General features: G+C 43.4%; 1 long non-coding RNA gene across 1 annotated transcript; it reads left to right on the forward strand.

Moving 5' to 3' along the window:
* Positions 1-6,771: 6,771 nt before the first annotated feature.
* On the forward strand, positions 6,772-8,914 carry LOC311148640. Its single transcript, XR_014614937.1, has 3 exons — positions 6,772-6,952; positions 8,315-8,453; positions 8,665-8,914. It is a non-coding gene; the product is annotated as an uncharacterized lncRNA (long non-coding RNA).
* The last annotated feature ends 14,275 nt before the right edge of the window (positions 8,915-23,189 follow it).

Raw genomic sequence — 23,189 nt, forward strand, 5'->3', positions numbered from 1 at the left:
GGACAGGGAGCTGCTAGATGTGGTCCAAGCCCTAAAGGTGTGGAGGCATTGGCATGAGGGGGCTCAACACCCTTTTCTCATTCTGACTGACCATCGTAACCTGGAGTACATCCGGGCAGCTAGGAGACTGAACCTCGTCAGGCTAGGTGGGCCATGTTTCTGGCCCGGTTTGTCTTTAAGTTCACCTATATACCAGGGTCACAAAACGTTAAGGCAGACGCCCTGTCCCGGCGATATGACACAGAGGAGAGGTCCATTGAGCCCACTCCCATGCTTCCGGAGTCTTGTCTGGTGGCACCGGTGGTGTGGGAGGTCGATGCGGAGATCGAGCGGGCGTTACGTACCGACCCTACTCCTCCAGAGTGTCCGGAGGGGCGGAAGTACGTGCCGCTCGAGATTCGTGATCGACTAATTTATTGGGCTCATACGTCACCCTCCTCTGGACATCCTGGTATTGGCCGGACAGTGCACTGCCTTGGTGAAAAGTACTGGTGGCCAACATTCGCAAAGGACGTGAGGGTTTATGTCTCCTCCTGCTCGGTGTGCGCTCAGTGTAAGGCGCCTAGACACCTGCCCAGGGGGAAGTTACAACCCCTACCCGTTCCACAATGGCCGTGGTCTCACCTATCGGTAGACTTTGTCACGGACCTTCCCCCCTCCCAGGGGAATACCACTATTCTGGTTGTTGTGGATCGGTTTTCTAAGGCCTGTCATCTCATCCCAATGCCGGGTCTCCCTACTGCCCTACAAACTCGCCCTGCTCCGCGTCCTCCTGGCCGTCCCCGAGGCCGGGGTCGGCGCACGGCTGGTGCCGCGCGTCAAGGGGGGGAGGGGGGGGTACTGTCATGGATTCCGCCGAGGCTGCTCCTCCTCCTTGCTCGGGCAGGCTTCGGCGTTCGTCGTCCCCGGAGTACTAGCTACTGCCGATCGATGTTTCGGTGTTTGTCTTGTGTTGTCTAGTTTGTACACCTGTTACTTATTTTGTGTTGATTGTGTAACATATAAGTTCCCTTGTTTTACGTTTGGCCTTTGTGTGTTATTGTCATTTTGTCCTGTTTGATGTTCGGCATATCTAGTTAGCCTTTTACGCACTGAGCGTGTTACTCCTCCAGTGTTGTGGAGACTTTTGTTTTGTACGTGTTAACTTGAAGTAAAGTAGTCATCTTGATCCTCTGTGTCCTGCGCCTGACTTCACTGCCGCATACACATCACCCCTTTTGACACCTGTACAATTCTCTGATACAGAGCAGAATTCATGGTTCCTTCTATTAAGGCAAGTCGTCCAGGTCCTGAGGCAGCAAAGCATCCCCAAACCATCACACTACCACTACCACCATGCTTGACTGTTGGTATTTTTTTTTTTGTCATTTAGCAGACGCTCTTATCCAGAGCGACTTACAGTTAGTGAGTGCATACATTTTCCTACTGAGGTTCTTACTGTGGAATGCAGTGTTTGGTTTTCCGCCAGGCATAATGGGATCCATGTCATCCAAAAAGTTATACTTTTGAATCATCTGTCCATAGAACAGTCTTCCAAGAGTCTTGAGGATCATCCAGGTACTTTTTAACTAAGTTGAGTCAACTTTTTGGATGACATGCAGCAAGACCATTTTTGGAATGGCTTAGTCAAAGTCCAGACCTAATCCCAAATGAGATGTTGAGGTAGGACTTGAAAGGAGCAGTTCATGCTTGAAAACCCACAAATGTCACTGAGTTAAAGCAGTTCTGCATGCAAGTGGGCCACAATTCCTCCACAGCGATGAGACTGATCAACAACTACAGGAAACACTTGGTTGCAGTCATTGCGGCTGAAGGTGGCTCAACCAGTTATTGAGTGTAAGTGGGCAATTACTTTTTCACACAGGGGAATTGGGTGTTAAATAAATAATAGGTATCACATTTTTTTTGTTAACTCAGGTTCCTTTTATCTAGTATTAGGTTTTGGTTGAAGAGCTGATAAAATTCACGGTTGAAAATATGCAAAAATTGAGAATCAGAAAGGTGGCAAGTACTTTTTCATGGCACTGTATGCTCCCTCTCTCACATTGTCAACCCCAGCAGATGTACCATGGCCCTGTGGCTGTCTAAAGGCCCTCTGGGTGGCACGTGAGGCATGGCCAGGCGTATGTCCACTCTGAAAGAGCTTCAGTCAGAGATGTAGTTGAGCCACTGATGAATTTACACCTATGTTAGCATTACATCCATGGCTGTCTATCCTAGAGGAACATCATGGTGCCATGCCAACCTTACCTCCTCTTCTGACCTCCAAGCCCTAATGAGACTGACACTGATGCAGGATGATATCTCCTAGCTGACAATGAGAGTAGGATTGGACCTTGAGGGTTAGGGTTATAAATTAATAAATTGATCCACGGGGGGGGGGGGGATTGGGTTTGACCCTCTCAAGGTAGCCTTAATGCTTATCCATCCCAGGCCTTTTTAAAGGGTGAGGCATCACAAGTCACATTCAGAACCATCCTTTCAGGTTCAAAATTCTACTGGTCTTCACCTCTCAACCCACCGGTCAGAGCACTACAAGGATCCCCACCCCCAATGACATACTATGGAGCGTTACATTCCCCAGCAAGAAAACCAAATATTGTCACTCAAACAGAAGGGGAAAATAACAAAGAGTCACTGACAACAACCAAAACGAAACAGGTGGGGTTCTGAAAGACACTCATGGGGGTGTCCACTGAAAGTTGACTAGCAACAACAACTGGAACCTAAAAGACACCCACCGTGAGCACTCACTAAATTTGCCCAAGAAGAGGCAAACAAAAGAAAAACCCAGACCAAACTAAAAGACCAAAGAGGTGAAGCAAAACAAAATCAAACCAAGGTTTTCTAGAAATCAAATAGGGAGCACCAACTAAAGGTATTGACAATCCACATCTCTCAAGACAAGTGGAGCACTGGGCCTGCCAGTTCTTAAATAGCACCTAGGCCAGCACAGGTGAAACACCTTCCCACTAACGAGATGGCAACCAGGACAGGTGTAAAACATACTGACTAACGAGGTGACACCAATCGGTGCGCCCTACGTGGAACGAGCTATATGTGCTCAAGTCCAACCTCAAAACAAATGGAAAAACCAAAGCCTGTAACAGGAGCCATGCAGGTCATGCTTTAAATGTCATGTTTGCAGCTTGGCTCAGCAGTCAATCCATTCGATACAGGCTCTGCATGTAAAGAATAATTAAGTATGTTTATCCAGCAGCAGGTGAACGGTAGTACTTCACTCAAAATAAATGTCCTTTCCTTGTGTTTTTGCTGTGTTGCTGCTCGCTTGATTTATCCAATTTCCATGTTGACAACTCCTCCAAATTGATAAATGAATAGCTTTCATGTCACAACCACTTTTTGTGAAACCTGAAACAAAAACACCTTGTTGGAAGTTTCACGCTGTTATCTTGGCGTTTGCATTTGAGTGAAACAGAGAACATTAGATAATGAAATACAATATCTGAGGAGAAGACAGTTTGGATTGTCACAGCATCATGACATATTAGGCTGTTGTGTTGAACATCGTTATGATAATGAACATCCCACCACCTCTTTGGCAACCTTCCTCTGTATGCTTTATTCAAATCATGGAATAAAACTGTATATTTTATTCACACAGCAAGGTTATTTAAAAAGTCACTTTCAGGAAATTATGTTCAAAAAGTCTCATGTTGCTTTTTTAAAATCAAAGCAGCGTTTCACAATTCATTACTGTCAGGCTGACTTATGGAAAATACACTCGTGTGGGGGCTAACCGTGTGTGTGTGTGTGCGTGTGACTACTTTCAGTTTGAGTGAAAATGGATCAATCATGAACATTAAAGCAGAAACAATGCTGGATTTGGGCTGTACACACCGTAAATGAGCTGAACATTCTGTTTAAATCTAACATGAAACAAAGTATTCCTACTGCTATACATATCTCCTCATACATAAAACGATTGGGCGATGCACTTCATATTAAATATCTTGTGATGATCCTAAATGACTGCAATACAATGGTGCTGAAGCAGAACAAAATAATTTGAGAAGCGGGGGAGCTAGCGGGGAACTGCGGGGGTGCTGAGGGCTCCTCATGCACTTGAAATCAACTCTCGTCATCTCCAAAGTTATAAGAATTAATAGAATCCACACTTTGAGAACGTTCTTAAAAGTTGCTATAGCTCCCAAGTCCCATATACATTCAGGTTATTACAGTTACAGGAATCTATTTAAGTGCAGTCACTTTTTTTGTTAGTTATTTCTTTGTGCCCAGATTGAAGAACTAGTGAGCTCTGTAAAAGCTTTTCTCCAATTCTCTGAAAACATGAATGTACACCGACACATACTCACACTCAAACACACGCACAGAAAAAATTTTTTTGTTTGTTTATTTTTACCTGTCACTCACAGGCCCACTCCATGTCTCCAGCTTGCCAGTTGGACTTATAGTTGCCATAGTAACCCAGGCCACATACCAGATACCATATTTGTTTTCTCCTTCATTATTTTCCAACCAGCTTGCTAAATGACCACATAACTAGCTTCCCTTCATTGCTGCAAAGTAAATGATTTACCTCTGAACTAAATGTTAGCCTATGTGTATACTAAAAGGACCTTTAGCCTTGAACTTACATGCTGCCAATAATGACATATACACATCTGTTCCCTAACCTTGAAGCTAATGGAGTGCCAAATTGAAAATTGTGGTTCAGTGGATTGATTGGCTTTTGCTAAACTGAATATCAGTCTATGTTCTTTCAATTACCGATTCATGAAAACTCTACTGGAGAGCATCTGATGAAGACAATAAGACAAGGTGTTGAGAGCTGAGAGAGAGATGTGAATGTGTCTGTTTCTGTGTGGGCAGAGATGGCACACAGTGTTGTCAGTTTGAAGATTGAGCCGTCGAATAAGGCAGCACCTCTCCAGTGAACGAGAGAAGAGCGGTAGGAGAGGATTTATGTTTCTGAACACAGTCATCCTAAATCTAACCTCCATTATTATGATAAGCCCTTCACATTCTAATGGGCCCTAGGATGCCAAAAACATCCATCTTTCAGTCAGTTCAGATTTGGAATGCTATATTTCATATCCATGCAATAAACATCTCATTTGGTTGTGATTAGATATTTTATGCCTGGGTGTGGAATTGAGCTAAATTTACAATTTCCATGGCTTTATTCCAGCAAGACACCACCTAAGCTAAAAATATCAAAGGAGAGATCTTCAGCTAATTAGTTTGATATTAATTGTTTTGTTAAAGAAAAAAAGATCTGAAATCCAAATTGCTTGCTTAAAGGTCAACTGCCGCTTAGAATCAACTTATCCGGTTTTAAGCGGCCTATGTGGCATTGATATGAGTCAGAAACATTAGGAGGAACATCCTGAGTGGCGCAGTGGTCTAAGGCACTGCATCGCAGTGCTAAATGTGCCACTAGAGATCCTGGTTCGAATCCAGGCTCTGTCGCAGCCGGCCGCAACCGGGAGACTCATGGGCGGTGCACAATTGGCCCAGCGTCGTCCAGGGTAGGGGAGGGAATGGCCGGCAGGGATGTACCTCAGTTGATAGAGCATGGCGTTTGCAATGCCAGGGTTGTGGGTTCGATTCCCATGGGGGGCCAGTATAAAAAAAAATTGAAAAAAAAAGATAGGTATTCGCTAACTGTAAGTCGCTCTGGATAAGAGCGTCTGCTAAATTACTAAAATGTAAAAAATGTATGTAAATCTAAGGAAAGAGATGTATTCAATCCACTAATATTAAGCATGTGCATTTAACATCTCTATATTTAGTATTTTGATCGTCGACAAGGTTTATTTGAGCTATGGTCAGCGGCATTTTAAATTGCCAAAGTAACGACTGACGCCAGTGCGTCACTGGCAGGAATCAAGCTTCCTGCCATCCAGGACCTCTATACCAGGCGGTATCAGAGGAAGGCCCTCAAAATTGTCAAAGACTCCAGCCACCCTAGTCATAGACTGTTCTCTCTGCTACCGCACGGCAAGCGGTACCGGAGTGCCAAGTCTAGGTCCAAAAGACTTCTCAACAGCTTCTACCCCCAAGCCATAAGACTCCTGAACAGCTAATCATGGCTACCCGGACTATTTGCACTGCCCCCCCACCCCATCCTTTTTACGCTGCTGCTACTCTGTTAATGATTTATGCATAGTCACTTTAACTCTACCCACATGTACATATTACCTCAACTACCTCAACTAGCCGGTGCCCCCGCACATTGACTCTGCAACGGTACCCCCCTGTATATATAGCCTCCCTACTGTCACTTTATTTTACTTCTGCTCTTTTTTCTCTCAACACTTTTTTTGTTGTTGTTTTATTTTAACTTTTTTTTTTGTTAAAAATAAATGCACTGTTGGTTAAGGGCTGTAAGTAAGCATTTCACTGTAATGTCTGCACCTGTTGTATTCGGCGCATGTGACCAATAAAATTTGATTTGATTTGATTTTGATCAGCAAATTGTCTCTGGTATTGAGTTTTCGTGCGGAGAGTGAATCGAAGAGAGTGAGGATAGGTGCGGACAACGAAGATGGCAACAATAAGTAGTAATTCAAACATAAACTGTATACAGCCAGGCTGTAATAATTGGCTCCAAAAAAATCCCTTGGTAAACTACCATCAGCTGCCCAAGGACCCACAACTTTTGAAGAAGTGGCTCCATGTCCTGAAGAGGAAGGACGTGCCAGCTCGAGCTAGCAGGATCTGCAGACAGCACTTGGCGGAGGCAGACTTCGCGATGAAGGGCACTTTCGATGTGGCAACCGGGAGTTTCCGAATGGAAAGGAGTCATAGGCCTACCTTGATGCCCTCTGCTTGCGCCTCCATTTGACATTTTGAGGGTTATGGTGTAGGGGTTACCGACCGATCATCATCAACATCAATGACTTTGGAGTCAAGCAAAAGCGACTGAACGGAGGAGGCGACGCGAGTCAATGTAATGGAGCCTGGGGTAAAGTTAACCGGTCATGACTGTTATTGACTAGGCTAGCGTTAGACACTGGACAACTTTGTTGCTAAGCTAGTTGAAGGGAACTACTCTAGCCACAGGGACACAGGATTAGTCCGTGTTGAAAGTAGTTTTATATTCAAAGCAAGTTTATCTGGTTATGCTTGAACCTGTTATAGTGGACAAGCTAACTAATACTATTTTTACACAAGGCGCAGGCATTAGGTCTATGTCTTGGAAAAAATTACAGCAGGCTAGATTTACTAAATTAACTGGTTTTATTCAAACCCTATGTAAATGCCTTTACTTCTGGGTATGCACGCTTTATGGAAGAAACGACACATGCAGGGAAGAGACTCCGTACACCTCGTCCAATTCTCTATTGTGCCCATAGGGTGAACTGGCGATAAACTGCCAGCCTGTATGCTCTGCAAACAAAATCATAAGAAAAGTTAGTCTGATACCGAAACTAAATCACAATGTATTGATAATGAGCACGTCCCATTATTGGTTAAAATGAGTTTTCATGAATAATGATGCTGTCTGCGATTCGAACTCGGTCGTCTAATCAAAAGGTAAATGTCTTACCATCGCGCCAAATAGCGCTGGTGATTAAACATCGTTATAGAATACTCATGATATATATTGAGCACCTACCCACTACTGATATTAACCGTAAACAATTTAAAATCAAGCAACATTTCACCAATTATTTAACTGGCATATCGGCTGCTGACTGGTCGAGTAACCTCTTCTGCCAGGAAGTCCTTCATAAGGATTAGTGACACGTCCAATAAATACATCGCCATGCAGACAGATTTACAGGAACCTCTGACTGGATGTAATTTTCATTTAGGGTCAATACAGGGCAGGCACTTGGATACTAGCTTGTTAGCTAATCATAGGATGTAGCCAACTTGCTTCAACTCGAACTGGCTGGCTAATGTTAGTTAGCTAAAGTTAGTTAGCTAGCCAACTCATTTCAACTCAGTGAAATATATGGTAACTAACCCGGATTTGCAAGTTCGGTAGCTAGTTAGCATTCGGGAGCTTCGTCAACAAACCAAAACAACATGCCTGTTCTCATAAAAGTTTCTGTATTTTCTAGGTCGAAATAAATAATGGATTGTACTTTTCTACTACAAATATTGCTATGGCTCTGGCAGCAAATAGCTAAACTTATCAGTAAGCATTCAGCAACGTACAGTATACAGCTGGATGCATAGAGTAGGCGTCAACGTCACCAGCCTGAATCTATTCTGTAGTTACTGTCCCTCTATTAGCATATATATTACTTCCAAACTAGAAAAAGTAATTTTTCTCGCTATATGTTTATTGAGTGATGATATTTTATTTCATTCACAGGCTACATACAAAACCGGGTGGATTTGTTGTTCAGCAGCATTGTGGGAACCCCCCTACCATAGCAGGAGCTGTTACAGAAGGCTGAGGCAGTGGACAGACACCAGTCCCGCTTCAGAGTAATGGAGGACACTTGTGTCAGGTTGGTCACATTTGATCTGGTCAATGGTCAAAATACTATCTGTCCTGGAATTCACCTAACCACCATTGATAATGTAAGTGCCATGCTGGCTCGTGTCCCTTGTGAATTAGCTGTGAATCAGGATCTCTGATTGGCTATGTTCAACCGTGCATTTACTATTGGCTTGCATGACTGTATGGTGACAGTCTCTCTCTCTCCCTCTGTGATATAGGAGCTGGGTCAGATATAGGAGCTGAAGTCGGGCTCCTTCATGACCAATGTCTGTGATGAGAGGTGCCTGGAGCTGATCTATACTGCCATGCTCCTCAGGTTTTGGCAGAAACCTCAGAAGGGACAAAAGGATATTACTAATAAGACAGTACAGCACAAGTGTTTAGTAATATCACCTCTTCAATACATATCTGATGTCTGAATTGGGAGAGACCTTGCACTCAGCATTAAAATGATACAAGACACATCTATTACTTTGTATCGTCTTTTGTTATTATTGAATCGAATGGTACTATCAATAGAGGGAGGGGAGGGGGAGGGTGGGCACTGTGTATTCTTCAAACATGTCAGGGAACTCCTGGCTAATACGGGACACCATACAGGAAGGTATAATATTATAGTTGCGCCGGTCGGCGCGATTATAGTAGGAATTGATTGAAGCGCATTGTTAAATTCAAATCTCCCTACCATCATACAGTATCTAAGCCAATATGACACCAATGTCAATAATAATTCGCAAATCAACTTGGAGGTACACAACACATTCCCCGCCTCTCGTCATGAATCGTCCGGCCGTTACCGAGAGTCATTAGAGTCATCAGACAAATTTTTGCCCAAACCTAGCTCAAATTCTAGATGTCAGATTAAAATGAGGCTACAGCGTCCATAAGGTGACAAATAGACTTGGATCCATTTGGACTGAATACGTTTGTAGGTGCAACAGTTTTTATTACATTTATAATTTAACGCTCTCACGTGCACAGTTCAGTTCATTAAGAACCAGTCGAATCTCAGAGTTCTAAAACTGGGACCAACAACTCAGTTGCTGCGCATCAGTAGCAGCTAACTAGTAGCAAGTTAGCAGCTGTAACTAGCTTGCTAACACCAGTAGATGAGAAGCAAGTTATAAGCAAAGGAAGCTAGCTAGTTAGGTATATTATATTCACAAATTTGCTCTAGCTCTGAACTAGCTGATCAAGAGCTTGTGGATTATTTGACAAGTTGAATCAGGTGTGATAGCTCTGGAATAGATCAATTACATGAAACGGCCTGGGGTCCCGTGTAGCTCAGTTGGTAGAGCATGGCGTTTGCAACGCCAGGGTTGTGGGTTTGATTCCCACGGGGGGTCAGTATGAAAAATGTATGCACTCACTAACTGTAAGTCGCTCTGGATAAGAGTGTCTGCTAAATGACTAAAATGTAAATGTCCCCATGGAGAAGTTTGAGAACCACCATTCTACTGTATGGTACTGTGCTGTCCAAACTTGTGACACATATATGTTTATGATTGGATCAGATTTGGTCCAGTCTGGATTCAAACATTCTCAAACTGCCTAATTCATACTCTTCAGATGAATAATGGACTTTACTGTGTTCTGCTATTAAAATAATGTATATACAGTACCAGTCAAAAGTTTGGACACACATACTCATTCAAAGGTTTTTCTTTATTTTTACTATTTTCTACATTGTAGAATAATAGTGAAGACATCAACACTATGAAATAACACATATGGAATCATGTAGTAACCCAGAAAGTGTTAAACAAATCAAATTATATTTCAGATTCTTCAAAGTAGCCACTCTTTGCCTTGATGACTGCTTTGTATACTCTTGGCATTCTCTCAACCAGCGTCAAGAGGAATGCTTTTCCAACAGTCTTGAAGGAGTTCCCACATATGCTGAGCACTTGTTGGCTACTTTTCCTTCACTCTGCGTTCCAACTCATCCCAAACCATCTCAATTGGGTTGAGGTTGGGTGATTGTGGAGGCCAGGTCATCTGATGCAGCACTCCATCACTCTCCTTCTTGGTCAAATAGCCCTTACACAGCCTGGAGGTGTGTTTTGTGTCATTGTCCTTTTGAAAAACAAATGATAGTCCCACTAAGCGCAAACCAGATGGGATGGTGCATCGCTGCAGAATGCTGTGGTAGCCATGCTGGTTAAGTGTACCTAGAATTCTAAATAAATCACAGACAGTGTCACCAGCAAATGCACCCCCACACCATCACACCTCCTCCTCCATGCTTCACGGTGGGAACCACACATGTGGATATCATCCGTTCACCTACTCTGCGTCTCATAGACATTTCTTATATGGGCAGAAAGCTTACATTCGTGTTAATCTAACTGCACTGTCCAATTTACAGTAGCTATTACAGTGAAAAAAGACCATGCTATTGTTTGAGGAGAGTGCACAACAACAAAAAACTTATCACAGCAATTGGTTTGATACATTCACCATTGAAGGTAAATAATGTACTTACATTCAGTCATCTTGCTCTGATTTGTCATCCTAAGGGTCCCAGAGATAAAATGTAGCATAGTAGTTTGATAAAATCAATTTTTATATTCAAATGTAGGATCTGGGTAATACAGTTTGAACCCCTGCTGTCCCTGGCTCCACACCCACCCCGCCCGGCCATCTAGATGTGTGAAAGTTAGTGTATAAGCTAATGATCCATCATGTATGACATTCCTGGGAGTGTGTAAACTTATATTTTGTATTACCATATCATTTTTGTATGTTCTCTATGGTTATGTACTTGAAAATGTATCAATTGACAAATTCGGCACATTTGGGCAGACTTGATACAAAATAGTCCAGTATTGCAACGCTTCTCTGGATCAATCTGAAACTTTGCACACACACCTAAACTGCAATATTATATTGTGGCCTTTCTCTTGCATTTCAAAGATGATGGAATAGATATAAAATAACGCACATTTTCTTGTTTGTATTATCTTTTACCAGATCTAATGTGTTATATTCTCCAACATTAATTTCACATTTCCACAAACTTCAAAGTGTTTCCTTTCAAATGGTATCAAGAATATGCATATCCTTTCTTCAGGTCCTGAGCTACAGGCAGTTATTTTTGGGTATGTCATTTTAGGTGAAAATTCAAAGAAAGGGTCAGATCAGGGTTAATAGTGGTTTCTTTGCAGCAATTCAACCATGAAGGCCTGATTCACACAGTCTCCTCTGAACAGTTGATGTTGAGATGTGTCTGTTACTTGAACTCTGTGAAGCATTTATTTGGGCTGCAATCTGAGGTGCAGTTAACTCTAATGAAATCTCTGAAGGAAGAGGTAACTCTGGGTCTTCCTTTCATGTGACGGTCCTCATGAGAGCCAGTTTCATCATAGTGCTTGATGGTTTTTGTGACTGCACTTGAAGTAACTTTCAAAGTTCTTGACATTTTCCGGATTGACTGACCTTCATGTCTTAAAATAATGATGGATTGTCGTTTCTCTTTGCATATTTGAGCTGTTCTAGCCATAATATGGACTTGGTCTTTTACCAATTAGGGCCATCTTCTGTATACCACCCCTACCTTGTCACAACACAACTGATTGGCTCAAACGCATTAAGAAGGAGAGAAATTCCGCAATTCAACTTTTAACAAGGCACACCTGTTAATTGAAATGCATTCCAGGTGACTACCTCATGAAGCTGGTTGAGAGAATGCCAAGAGTGTGCAAAGCTGTCATCAAGGCAAAGGTGGCTACTTTGAAGAATCTCAAATAAAAAATATATTTGACTGGTACTGTATATCTCATTAGGCTGTATGTATATTTTAGATATTGTCCTGTTGTAAATTTATATTATTGTAGCGTCGCCATATTTATTGCAAAAATAAATGCAAATACACACAACTTTAAGCTACATATTCATTTGACAGAGGTAATGAACTGCCCATTGATCAGCACAGCAATTTATAAAACAGGACCATATTTGCAAAAAAAATAGTGTTTCTGAGCTTATGTCAATATTACACGGATAAGCTAACGGTTACAGAAATCAGGATTGGAGACATTGCTACAATAAAGGTTTAAGGAAATACAGGCAGGCACCACATTACTACAAGACAAAACAGCTCGCTCAATCAAGCATGATGGTCTGGTAAATATAAAAGCAAAGCTTGCTTTCATATAATAATAAAAAAGCTTGAAAAGGTAGTGGAATGGGATTAGTGTGGTGTGTCAAGAATCCAATATTTTTAACTTTAATGCGGTACAAATCACATTATTGTGCGAGCACCTCCTCTAACAGAATGAATTAGGCTGTTTGAGGTTTGAATCCTAAGCAACCTGCGTACACATTGTTTGAAGTACAATAGACCAACATAGCTACTGTAGTAGGTCTAAGGCACTGCATCTCACTACAGACCCCATGGTTCGATTCCAGGCTGTATCACAACCGGCTGTGATTGGGAGTCCCATAGGGCGGCGCACAATTGGCCCAGCGTCATCCGGGTTTGGCTGGTGTAGGCCGTCATTGTAAGTCAGAATTTGTTCTTAACTGACTTGCCTAGTTAAATAAAGGTAAAATAAAAAATAAAAAATAAAATAAAAAGCTGTGTGCTATAAAACCTTGGTAGAGCATGGGTGGAGTAGGCATTGTGGTGCTCGTGAATTTCCTTTATTTTTCTGCTTCAGACCAATGCCTACTACTCACTTAAAACAATTTTTTTTGTTTTTAATTTGGACGTTGTTATATTAGAAGAACACTGCTTCTGCAGTATTATGTGAAGTAAGGTTTATTCTACATGGAACCGTTACAGTTTAGAATATCTACATAAGTTCAGCAATTTGCACTCTTCTCATATTACTCTGTACACTCTTAGAAAAAAAGGTTCCAAAAGGGTTCTGCAGCTGTCCCCATAGGAGAACCCTTTTTGGTTCCAGGTAGAACCCTTTTTGGTTCCAGGTAGAACTCTTTTGGGTTCCATGTAAAACCCCACATTGGAAAGGGTTCTACCTGGAACCAAAAGGGGTTCTTCAAAGGGTTCTCCTATGGGGAAAGCCAAATAATGTCACGACTTCCGCTGAGGCTGCCCCCCCTCCTGTTTCGGGCAGGCTTCGGCGTTCGTCGTCACCGGAGTACTAGCTACTGCCGATCCCATTCTCATCACTCCACTTGTCATGTCTTGTCAATCACACACACCTGGTGCTCATTCTCCTAATACGTATGTGTATAAGTGTTCCCTCTGTTCCCCTTGTCTTTGTGAGTGATTGTTTGTTGTGAGAGCGTGTACCTCGGTTTAGCTACATTTCACTGTGTTATTGCCAAGGTCGATGTATTCCCTTGTATAGTTTTGTTTGACACTTGGGGCGTTTGATTTATGCCAACGGATTAAACTCTGGACTTCGGGATTTTACCTCCTGCGCCTGACTCCTTCTTTCACATCTCGTCACAGAATCACTCACCTGATCTGATATGGAGTCAGCAGGAGAAGACCGCATGCCTGGAGTTGTGGCAAGGGTCCAGTAGCATTCCTCGATGTTGGCCAGCTTGGGGGAAGCGATGGATCGGGTTCTTCAGGTGGTAGAACGCTTGAAAAGGAAAGGATCCGATCTATCGAGACCAGCTGGTCAACCGGATCCAGCCACCTACACCCCAGCCCCTGGAGGGATCCATATATCCCGGCCACCGGCGTTTGATGGGACGGCAGCGCGATGCAAGGGATTCCTACTCCAACTGGAGTTGTATTTCTCCAGCATCAGGCCGGAGCCCCGGGAGCGGGAGAAGGTATCCGTCCTCGTTTCCTGCCTTTGTGGGAGAGCCCTGGAGTGGGCCAACGCGGTACCTCCCTCATTCTACACCGCGTTGGCCCACTCCAGGGCTCTCCCACAAAGGCAGGAAATGAGGACGGATACCTTCTCCCGCTCCCGGGGCTCCGGCCTGTACCGCGTTGGAGAACTACGGGGAGCTTGCTCGCCTCTTTCGGGGCCGTTTTTGATCACCTGCCTGGGGGTCGAGAGGCGGGCGAACGACTGGTTCATCTGAGGCAGGGGACTAGGACCGCTCAGGACTACGCGCTGGAGTTCCGGACGCTGGCAGCAGGGACCGGGTAGAACGTGCGGGCCCTGATAGACCATTTCCGGTGCCACCTAAGGGAGGACGTCCGATGGGAGCTAGCCTGCCGTGATGCCATGCTATCGTTCTCCCAACTGGTGGACATGGCCATCCGGCTGGACAATCTCCTAGCAGCCAGAGGACGTCCTGGTAGGGGTTTGCCCGTTCCCACTCTGGGCGACTCTGACCCCGAGCAGATGGAGATGGGGGGAGCCGTCGGTCGAGAGAGCGCAGGAGGACAGCGACAGTACCACTCTGGTGGCATGAAGGGACAATCCACCACACGTCGCAGTCAACGTTCTTTTGGGTCTGGAGGCGGTAGGCAGAGTACTCACGCATCACCCTAGGTAACGAACACCCAAATGTGTTCAGAGCCCTTTGCGACGCACTATACTTTATCTATCTCCTTTCCCGATCACTTGGTAGGTTCCCAGTGTAAGGCGCTAGTCAATTCAGGCGCAGCTGGGAATTTTATGGACAGGGCATTTGCACACCGTCAAGGCATTTCATTGGTTCCCCTAACCATTCCACTCCCCATCAGAGCACTTGATAGTTGACCATTAGGGTCCCGGTTGGTTAAGGAAGTTACGGTACCAGTCACCATGATTACGCAGGAGACGCATGTTGAACAGATCACCTTTATGATTATTGAGTCTCCTGCTTACCCTGTAGTCTTGGGTATCCCATGGTTGGCCCATAACCCCAATTTCTCAAGGTCGCAGAGGGTTCTTACGGGGTGGTCGTGTGAGTGTCCGGGTAGGTGTCTAGGTGTTTCCGTTGGTGCGACCACGGTGGAAAGTCCAGATGGAATACCATGATCTGGCACTCGCGTTTTCCAAGACGCAGGCGACTAAATTACCACCTCATCGGGAGGGGGATTGTGCGATAAACCTTCGGGTAGATGCTGTACCTCCCAGAAGTCATGTGTATAATAATATATAATAATATAATATGCCATTTAGCAGACGCTTTTATCCAAAGCGACTTACAGTCATGCGTGCATACATTTTTGTGTATGGGTGGTCCCGGGGATCGAACCCACTACCTTGGCGTTACAAGCGCCGTGCTCTACCAGCTGAGCTACAGAGGACCACGTCGCAGGCTGAAACGGAGGCTATAGAAACATATGTCACCGAGTCCCTGCGCCAGGGGTATGTACGTCCCTCCACTTCACCTGCCTCCTCGATTTTCTTCTTTGTGAAGAAGAAAGATGGCGGTTTACGCCCGTGCATTGATTATCAACCACTGAATAATGTGACGGTACGATTTAGTTATCCTCTTCCCCTCATTCCTTCAGTGATTGAGTCAATGCATGGGGCCCGTTTTGTCACCAAATTAGACCTCAGGAGTGCCTTTAACCTGGTGCATATTCTGGAAGGGGATGAGTAGAAAACAGCATTCAGCACAACCTCGGGGCATTATGAATACCTGGTGATGCCCCTACGGTTTGATGAATGCTCCATCCGTTTTCCAGTCCTTTGTGAACGAGGTGTTTCGGGACATGCTTGGTCGCGGTGTGGTGGTCTACATCGATGACATGCTGGTGTATTCCGCTACGCGCGCTGAGCATGTGTCCCTGGTTCGCAAAGTACTGGTCCGACTGCTGGAAAATGATCTTTATGCCAAGGCAGAGAAGTGTGAGTTTTTCCAACAGTTTTTCCTGGTGTACATTCGGGCAGCGGGGAGGCTTCACCCGGTTTGATTTCACACTCTCATACATTCCGGGTACGAAGAACGTGAAGGCAGACACACTCTTTCGGCTGTATGACACAGAGGAGAGGCCCAGAGACAACACCCCCATACTCCCGGCCTCATGCATTGTGGTGCCGGTAGTATGGGCGATGGATGCAGATATAGCGCAGGCTAACGTTAGCTAGCTGGGTAATGTTAGCTAAGGTTTAGGGTTAAGTTAAGGGGTTAGGGGAAGGGTTAGCTAAAAGGGTTAAGGTTAGAGAAAGGGTTAGCTAACATGCTAAGTAGTTGCAAAGTAGCTAAAAATTAGCAAGTAGTTGAAAAGTTTCTAATTAGCCAAAATGCTAAAGTTGTCTGTGATGAGATTCAAACACACAACCTTTGGGTTACTAGACATTTGCGTTATACGTCTACCCATCCACCCCGACCAACCACCCTCCTTTAGTTTTTGCCTTAAGTAACCTTCTGCATAGTAGAAGTAGTTTGGGGGTGGGGGTGCTACAATGTATTTTCTCCGACAGAGGCCAATTAAAGGCCCATCACATTTGTGAAAAAGATATGTGTATATATATATATATATATATATATATATATATATATATATATATATATATATATATATATATTTCTTTAGCTTTTTCTTTTTTTTCCGATTTTTCAGGGGGTGCTGCAACACCCTCAGCACCTCTACTACAGTGGGGAGAACAAGTATTTGATACACTGCTGATTTTGCAGGTTTTCCTACTTACAAAGCATGTAGAGGTATTTTATCATAGGTACACTTCAACTGTGAGAGACTCTAAAACAAAAATCCAGAAAATCACATTGTATGATTTTTAAGTAATTAATTTGCATTTTATTGCATGACATAAGTATTTGATCACCTACCAACCAGTAAGAATTCCGGCTCTCACAGACCTGTTAGTTTTTCTTTAAGAAGCCCTCCTGTTCTCCACTCATTACCTGTATTAACTGCACCTGTTTGAACTCGTTACCTGTATAAAAGACCTGTCCACACACTCAATCAAACAGACTCCAACCTCTCCACAATGGCCAAGACCAGAGAGCTGTGTAAGGACATCAGGGATAAAATTGTAGACCTGCACAAGGCTGGGATGGGCTACAGGACAATAGGCAAGCAGCTTGGTGAGAAGGCAACAACTGTTGGCACAATTATTAGAAAATGGAAGAAGTTCAAGATGACGGTCAATCACCCTCGGTCTGGGGCTCCATGCAAGATCTCACTTCGTGGGGCATCAATGATCATGAGTAAAGTGAGAGATCAGCCCAGAACTACACGGCAGGACCTAGTCAATGACCTGAAGAGAGCTGGGACCACAGTCTCAAAGAAAACCATTAGTAACACACTACACCGTCATGGATTAAAATCCTGCAGCATACGCAAGGTCCCCCTGCTCAAGCCAGCGCATGTCCAGGCCCATCTGAAGTTTGCCAATGACCATCTGGATGATCCAGAGGAGGAATGGGAGAAGGTCATGTGGTCTGATGAGACAAAAATATAGCTTTTGGGTCTAAACTCCACTCGCCGTGTTTGGAGGAAGAAGAAGGATGAGTACAACCCCAAGAACACCATCCCTACCGTGAAACATGGAGGTGGAAACATAATCATTTGGGGATGCTTTTTTGCAAATGGGACAGGACGACTGCACCGTATTGAGGGGAGGATGGATGGGGCCATGTATCGCGAGATCTTGGCCAACAACCTCCTTCCCTCAGTAAGAGCATTGAAGATGGGTCGTGGCTGGGTCTTCCAGCATGACAACCCGAAACACACAGCCAGGGCAACTAAGGAGTGGCTCCGTAAGAAGCATCTCAAGGTCCTGGAGTGGCTTAGCCAGTCTCCAGACCTGAACCCAATAGAACATCTTTGGAGGGAGCTGAAAGTCCTTATTGCCCAGCGACAGCCCCAAAACATGAAGGATCTGGAGAAGGTCTCTATGGAGGAGTGGGCCAAAATCCCTGCTGCAGTGTGTGCAAACCTGGTCAAGACCTACAGGAAACGTATTATCTCTGTAATTGCAAACAAAGGTTTCTGTACCAAATATTAAGTTCTGCTTTTCTGATGTATCAAATACTTATGTCATGCAATAAAAATGCAATAAAATGCAAATTAATTACTTAAAAATCATACAATGTCATTTTCTGGATTTTTGTTTTATATTCCGTCTCTCACAGTTGAAGTGTACCTATAATAAAAATTACAGACCTCTACATGCTTTGTAAGTAGGAAAACCTGCAAAATCGGCAGTGTATCAAATACTTGTTCTCGACACTGTATATCTCTAGCTTAAACTGTCAGATTTTGATAAGGATATTTTTAATTATGTTACTTAGATTGACGCACCAGTGCCAGTGAAAATCAATTGGAATGAAAATTATTGACCTTACTGAATTCGTTCAAATAAACCAATGTTAAAGTACATCCCCTGTTTCTTCCTACTCTACTACAAACAGTTCTTGGTTGGGATGGTCAAACAGAAGCTCCTGTAGAGGTCCCTGTGTCCCAGACCTACACATCATTAGCAGACTAAAATAAACCTACTCTTCCCCCTACAGACCCATCAGCCATGAGTGTCTCTCTCTTTCTCGCTCTCTCTCTGGCTACTGACAAAATGTGGATTTGTATTGAGGTTAGGCCTAGGGGTCAATGGGGACAGTTACGGTTAGTAGTCAAAATTGGATTTGTAGTTAGAAAAATTCGTAAATGTAGCTATTTTGTAAAAAGAATTTGGTACAGAGATTAAAGCTGGGAGCCAGTGTCAGAGGCTGCAGCTGCAGAGCCCATGTCTGAATAATGCACTCAGGCCACAAGGACACCTGCTATCCTCCACTACACAGCTGTGGCCCAGCCAGCTAACACGCACGCACACACACACATAAACAACCCCCTTCTGGGCCTCATTCTCTCCCTCCATTTGGAGTTTGGAGGCAGATCACAGATCCTCTCTTGAACAGGAAGAGGAAACAGGATTTGGGATGGATTCATCTCTGGTTCAAAATGGATCCTTACTGCGCCACATAAGCGAGCTCGTCATAGTCTACGGATGGGGGATGCTGCATGCCTTCAACTTGTGTTCTTCAATTGCTCATGTCTGTATAAGCGGGCTCCTTCTGTCATTTCTTCAAGAGTATGACGTATAGAAATAGAGCATATTCTGTTTGATCATAATATAGAACCTAATGTACAGGTAACTGACAAAATAAAGGAAACACTTGGATAAATTAGGGATACAAAGTATATTGAATGCAGGTACTTCCACACAGGTGTGGTTCCTGAGTTAATTAAGCAATTAGCATCCCATCATGCTTAGGGTCATGTATAAAAATGCCCAGTTGCCCATTATTTTGGCTACTATGCTGCCCTACAAAGGCAAAACGCAGTAACTACGAATTTGGTCAAAATCTTTGATCTGTTGTAATGGTCAGATATATTATCTGATTAATGTGGTATTTAGTTTCCTGACACAAGAACAAGCCAGTTGATCAGAATATATCAGGAGTATCCGAAATTGCTGTCTGTCTAAACAGAAAAAATAGATTTCGCATAACAAAAATTTATGTAGTTACTGCGTTTTGCCTTTTTAGGGCAGTATGGCTAGAAGAAGAGATCTCAGTGACTTTAAAAGAGGGGTCTCAAAAGAGCATAGGGGGTTTAAAGGGTGTGTGTGTGTGTGTGTCTCAGTCACCTAATTGAACACTTATGGGAGATTCTGGAGTGGTGTCTGAGACAGTTTTCCACCACCATCAACAAAACACCAAATGATGGAATTTCTCGTGGAAGAATGGTGTCGCATCCCTCCAATAGAGTTCCAGACCCTTGTAGAATCTACAGTACCAGTCAAAAGTTTGGACACACCTACTCATTCAAGGGTTTTTGTTTATTTTTACTATTTTCTACATTGTAGAATAATAGTGAAGACATCAAAACTATTAAATAACACAAGTATTAAACAAATCAAAATATATTTTTTATTTTTTATTCTTCAAAGTAGCTTTGCACTCTCTTAGCATTCTCTCAACCAGCTTCATGAGGTAGTCACCTGGAATGCATTTCAATTAACAGGTGTCTCTTCTTAAAAGTTAATTTGTGGAATTTCTTTCCTCTTAATGCATTTGAGCCAATCCGTTGTGTTGTGACAAGGTAGGGGTGGTACACAGAAGATAGCCATATTTGGTAAAAGACCAAGTCCGTTCTGGAGACTCTGCAACATAGTAAAAATAAACAAACTGCTTTAGTCGAATTAGTTATACCTCTAAAAGGAGTATCACTGTCTACCCTTCAGCCTCAACCCACTCCCCATGGCTATAATTTATTATAGACGTGATGATAGTAGCGCCTATAATAGGTTTTGAGCAAGCACTGCGTGTTAAAGTGAGTTTTCCCCTTCGCCATTTCTCTGTCAATACTCCACATTTTACGAAACGAAATTTGGCACACCGGTTGAGAACTCATTTCCCTAAATGGTCAGCAGATGGCTCAGCGATCCGCTTGCTAGTTGTCTTGCTGGAAGGATGGATAGAAATGTAGCATTCTCCCATAGGGATTCTCTAAGAAGATATTTAAGAAATGTCACTAAGTTATCAACAGTGACACTCAAATGACAGAGAAAAGTTACATATCAGAGGTGCCTTCCGTTTGAATATCAGAGAAAGGTGTTGTTGTTGTAATTAAAAACAATATTTTCTCTGCTATCTTTTACAGCAAAGAATGAAGCAAAGCTATTACATGGCTGCTAACAGGCCAATATTTCATTTTTGTTGAAGGAGAAACAGGAAAAGACAGACAGAAGTGGGGTTACAGGTCATACAGTCTCATTCAAAGTGAGAAATGCAGCATGTCCTCATTGGAGATCTATATTTTCCTTTGTACCGAGCTGTGACGCAAAACTGAAAGCTAGACACTCTCTTGTATCTTACCAACAGTTGCTAGCTAGCAACACAAGTCTTAACTTAGCTAGCTAAAGTTATATCCCGACAACATTGACACTCAATATATTTTAGTTCTCAACCATATCTAAGCAGTATTCCAAATTGAATTCAAGTCAGATAGCCTACATTATAGAAATTGTATCTGTTATGTTAGCTTGCTAGCCAGGCTCCCGGTTTTACATCTCGTCCGAGCAGCCCAGCTATGGCACAAGTTGGCTAGTTGGCTAGCTAACTAATTCTACCTTGACAATAATAACCCTCAACATACTTATTTTGTTCAATTATCTCAGTCATATTCACAATTAAATTCAAATCAGATGAACTATCGAACAGGCATGAGCTCAGATCGGCTAAAAACGTTAATTTTGTTGACTTCTCCAACATAGCTAGCTAGTTAGCTACATTAGCTAATCAAACCAATGCTCTAAAATGACATACAATAGCATAATGCCACGACAGCTTCATCAAACAGAAGTAGAACGCTATACTGTAGCTACACTACACGGCCAAAAGTAGCTCAGTGACTTTCAACGTGACACCGTCATAGGATGCCACCTTTCCAACCAGCGAGTTTGTCAAATTTCTGCCCTGCTAGAGCTGCCCCGGTCAACTGTAAGTAATGTTATTGTGAAGTGGAAACGTCAAGGAGCAGCAACGGCTCAGCCGCAAAGTGGTAGACCACACAAGCTCACACAATGGGACCGCCGAGTGCTGAAGCGCGTAGCACGTAAAAACCATCTGTCGACGGTTACAACACTCACTACCGAGTTTCAAACTGCCTCTGGAAGGAACGTCAGCACAATAACTGTTCATCGGGAGCTTCATGAAATGGGTTTCCATGGCCAAGAAGTCGCACACAAGCCTAAGATCACCATGCGCAATGCCAAGCGTCGGCTGAAGTGGAGGAGGAATAATGGTCTGGGGCTATTTTTCATGGTTTGGGCTAGGCCCCTTTGTTCCAGTGAAGGGAAATCTTAACGCTACAGCATACAATGACATTCTCGACGATTCTGTGCTTCCAACTTTGTGGCAACAGTTTGGGGGAAGGCCCTTTCCTGTTTCAGCATGACAATGCCCCTGTGCACAAAGCGAGGTCCATACAGAAAAGTTTTGTCGAGATCGGTGTGGAAGAACTTGACTGGCCTGTACAGAGCTCTGACCTCAACCCCATCGAACACCTTTGGGATGAATTGGTACACCGACTGCGAGCCAGGCCTAATCGCCCAACATCAGTGCCCGACCTCACTAATGCTCTTGTGGCTGAATGGAAGCAAGTCCCCTCAGCAATGTTCCAACATCTAGTGGAAAGCCTTTTCAGAAGAGTGGAGGCTGTCATAGCAGCAAAGGGGGGACCAACTCCATATTAATGCCCATGATTTTGTAGTGAGGTGTTCGACGAGCAGCTCTCCACATACATTTGTACTGTATGTCCATTCTTCCCTTGATCGTCGGTATTAACTACTCTTTGGCCATATCTCCAATTATTTGGAGTCTCATCACAAAATCATACATCTAAGTGTGAAGGCAATGTTGTTCTGAACTAAGATGGCTGTTTGACTGATGTTGCAGCATGTTAGCCTGACTCATCTTCACTTTCTGACAGTTGTGTAATTCATAAACATTGCAGCTATTGAAATGCAAGCAGCAGGTGATGAGATCAGTTATGGAAAGTATTCCAATACCAAAACATAAAACATATAACAGTATTTCACTCAAATAAACTTTACCAACAAGATTGAAATACAGTCAACAGTACTATTCATATTAACCTACTGGACCTCCTTAGCAGAAACAAACAAGAATATGAAGATTATTCACTTAATTTAAAAAACCTCTACAGGATCGGTGTCCCTATACCGGGACGGTTGCTGCTCAATATGCGATATGTGACTAGAATGCCGTTGTAAACAACAGCCAACTGTCCGTGACATAGACATGTCTCATATGGGCAGAAAGCTTACATTCTTGTTAATCTAACTGCAGTGTCCAATTTACAGTACCTATTACAGCTAAAAATACC

The sequence above is a fragment of the Coregonus lavaretus genome (genome assembly GCF_964263955.1).
Source record: "Coregonus lavaretus genome assembly, chromosome: 21".
NCBI lineage: Eukaryota > Metazoa > Chordata > Actinopteri > Salmoniformes > Salmonidae > Coregonus > Coregonus lavaretus.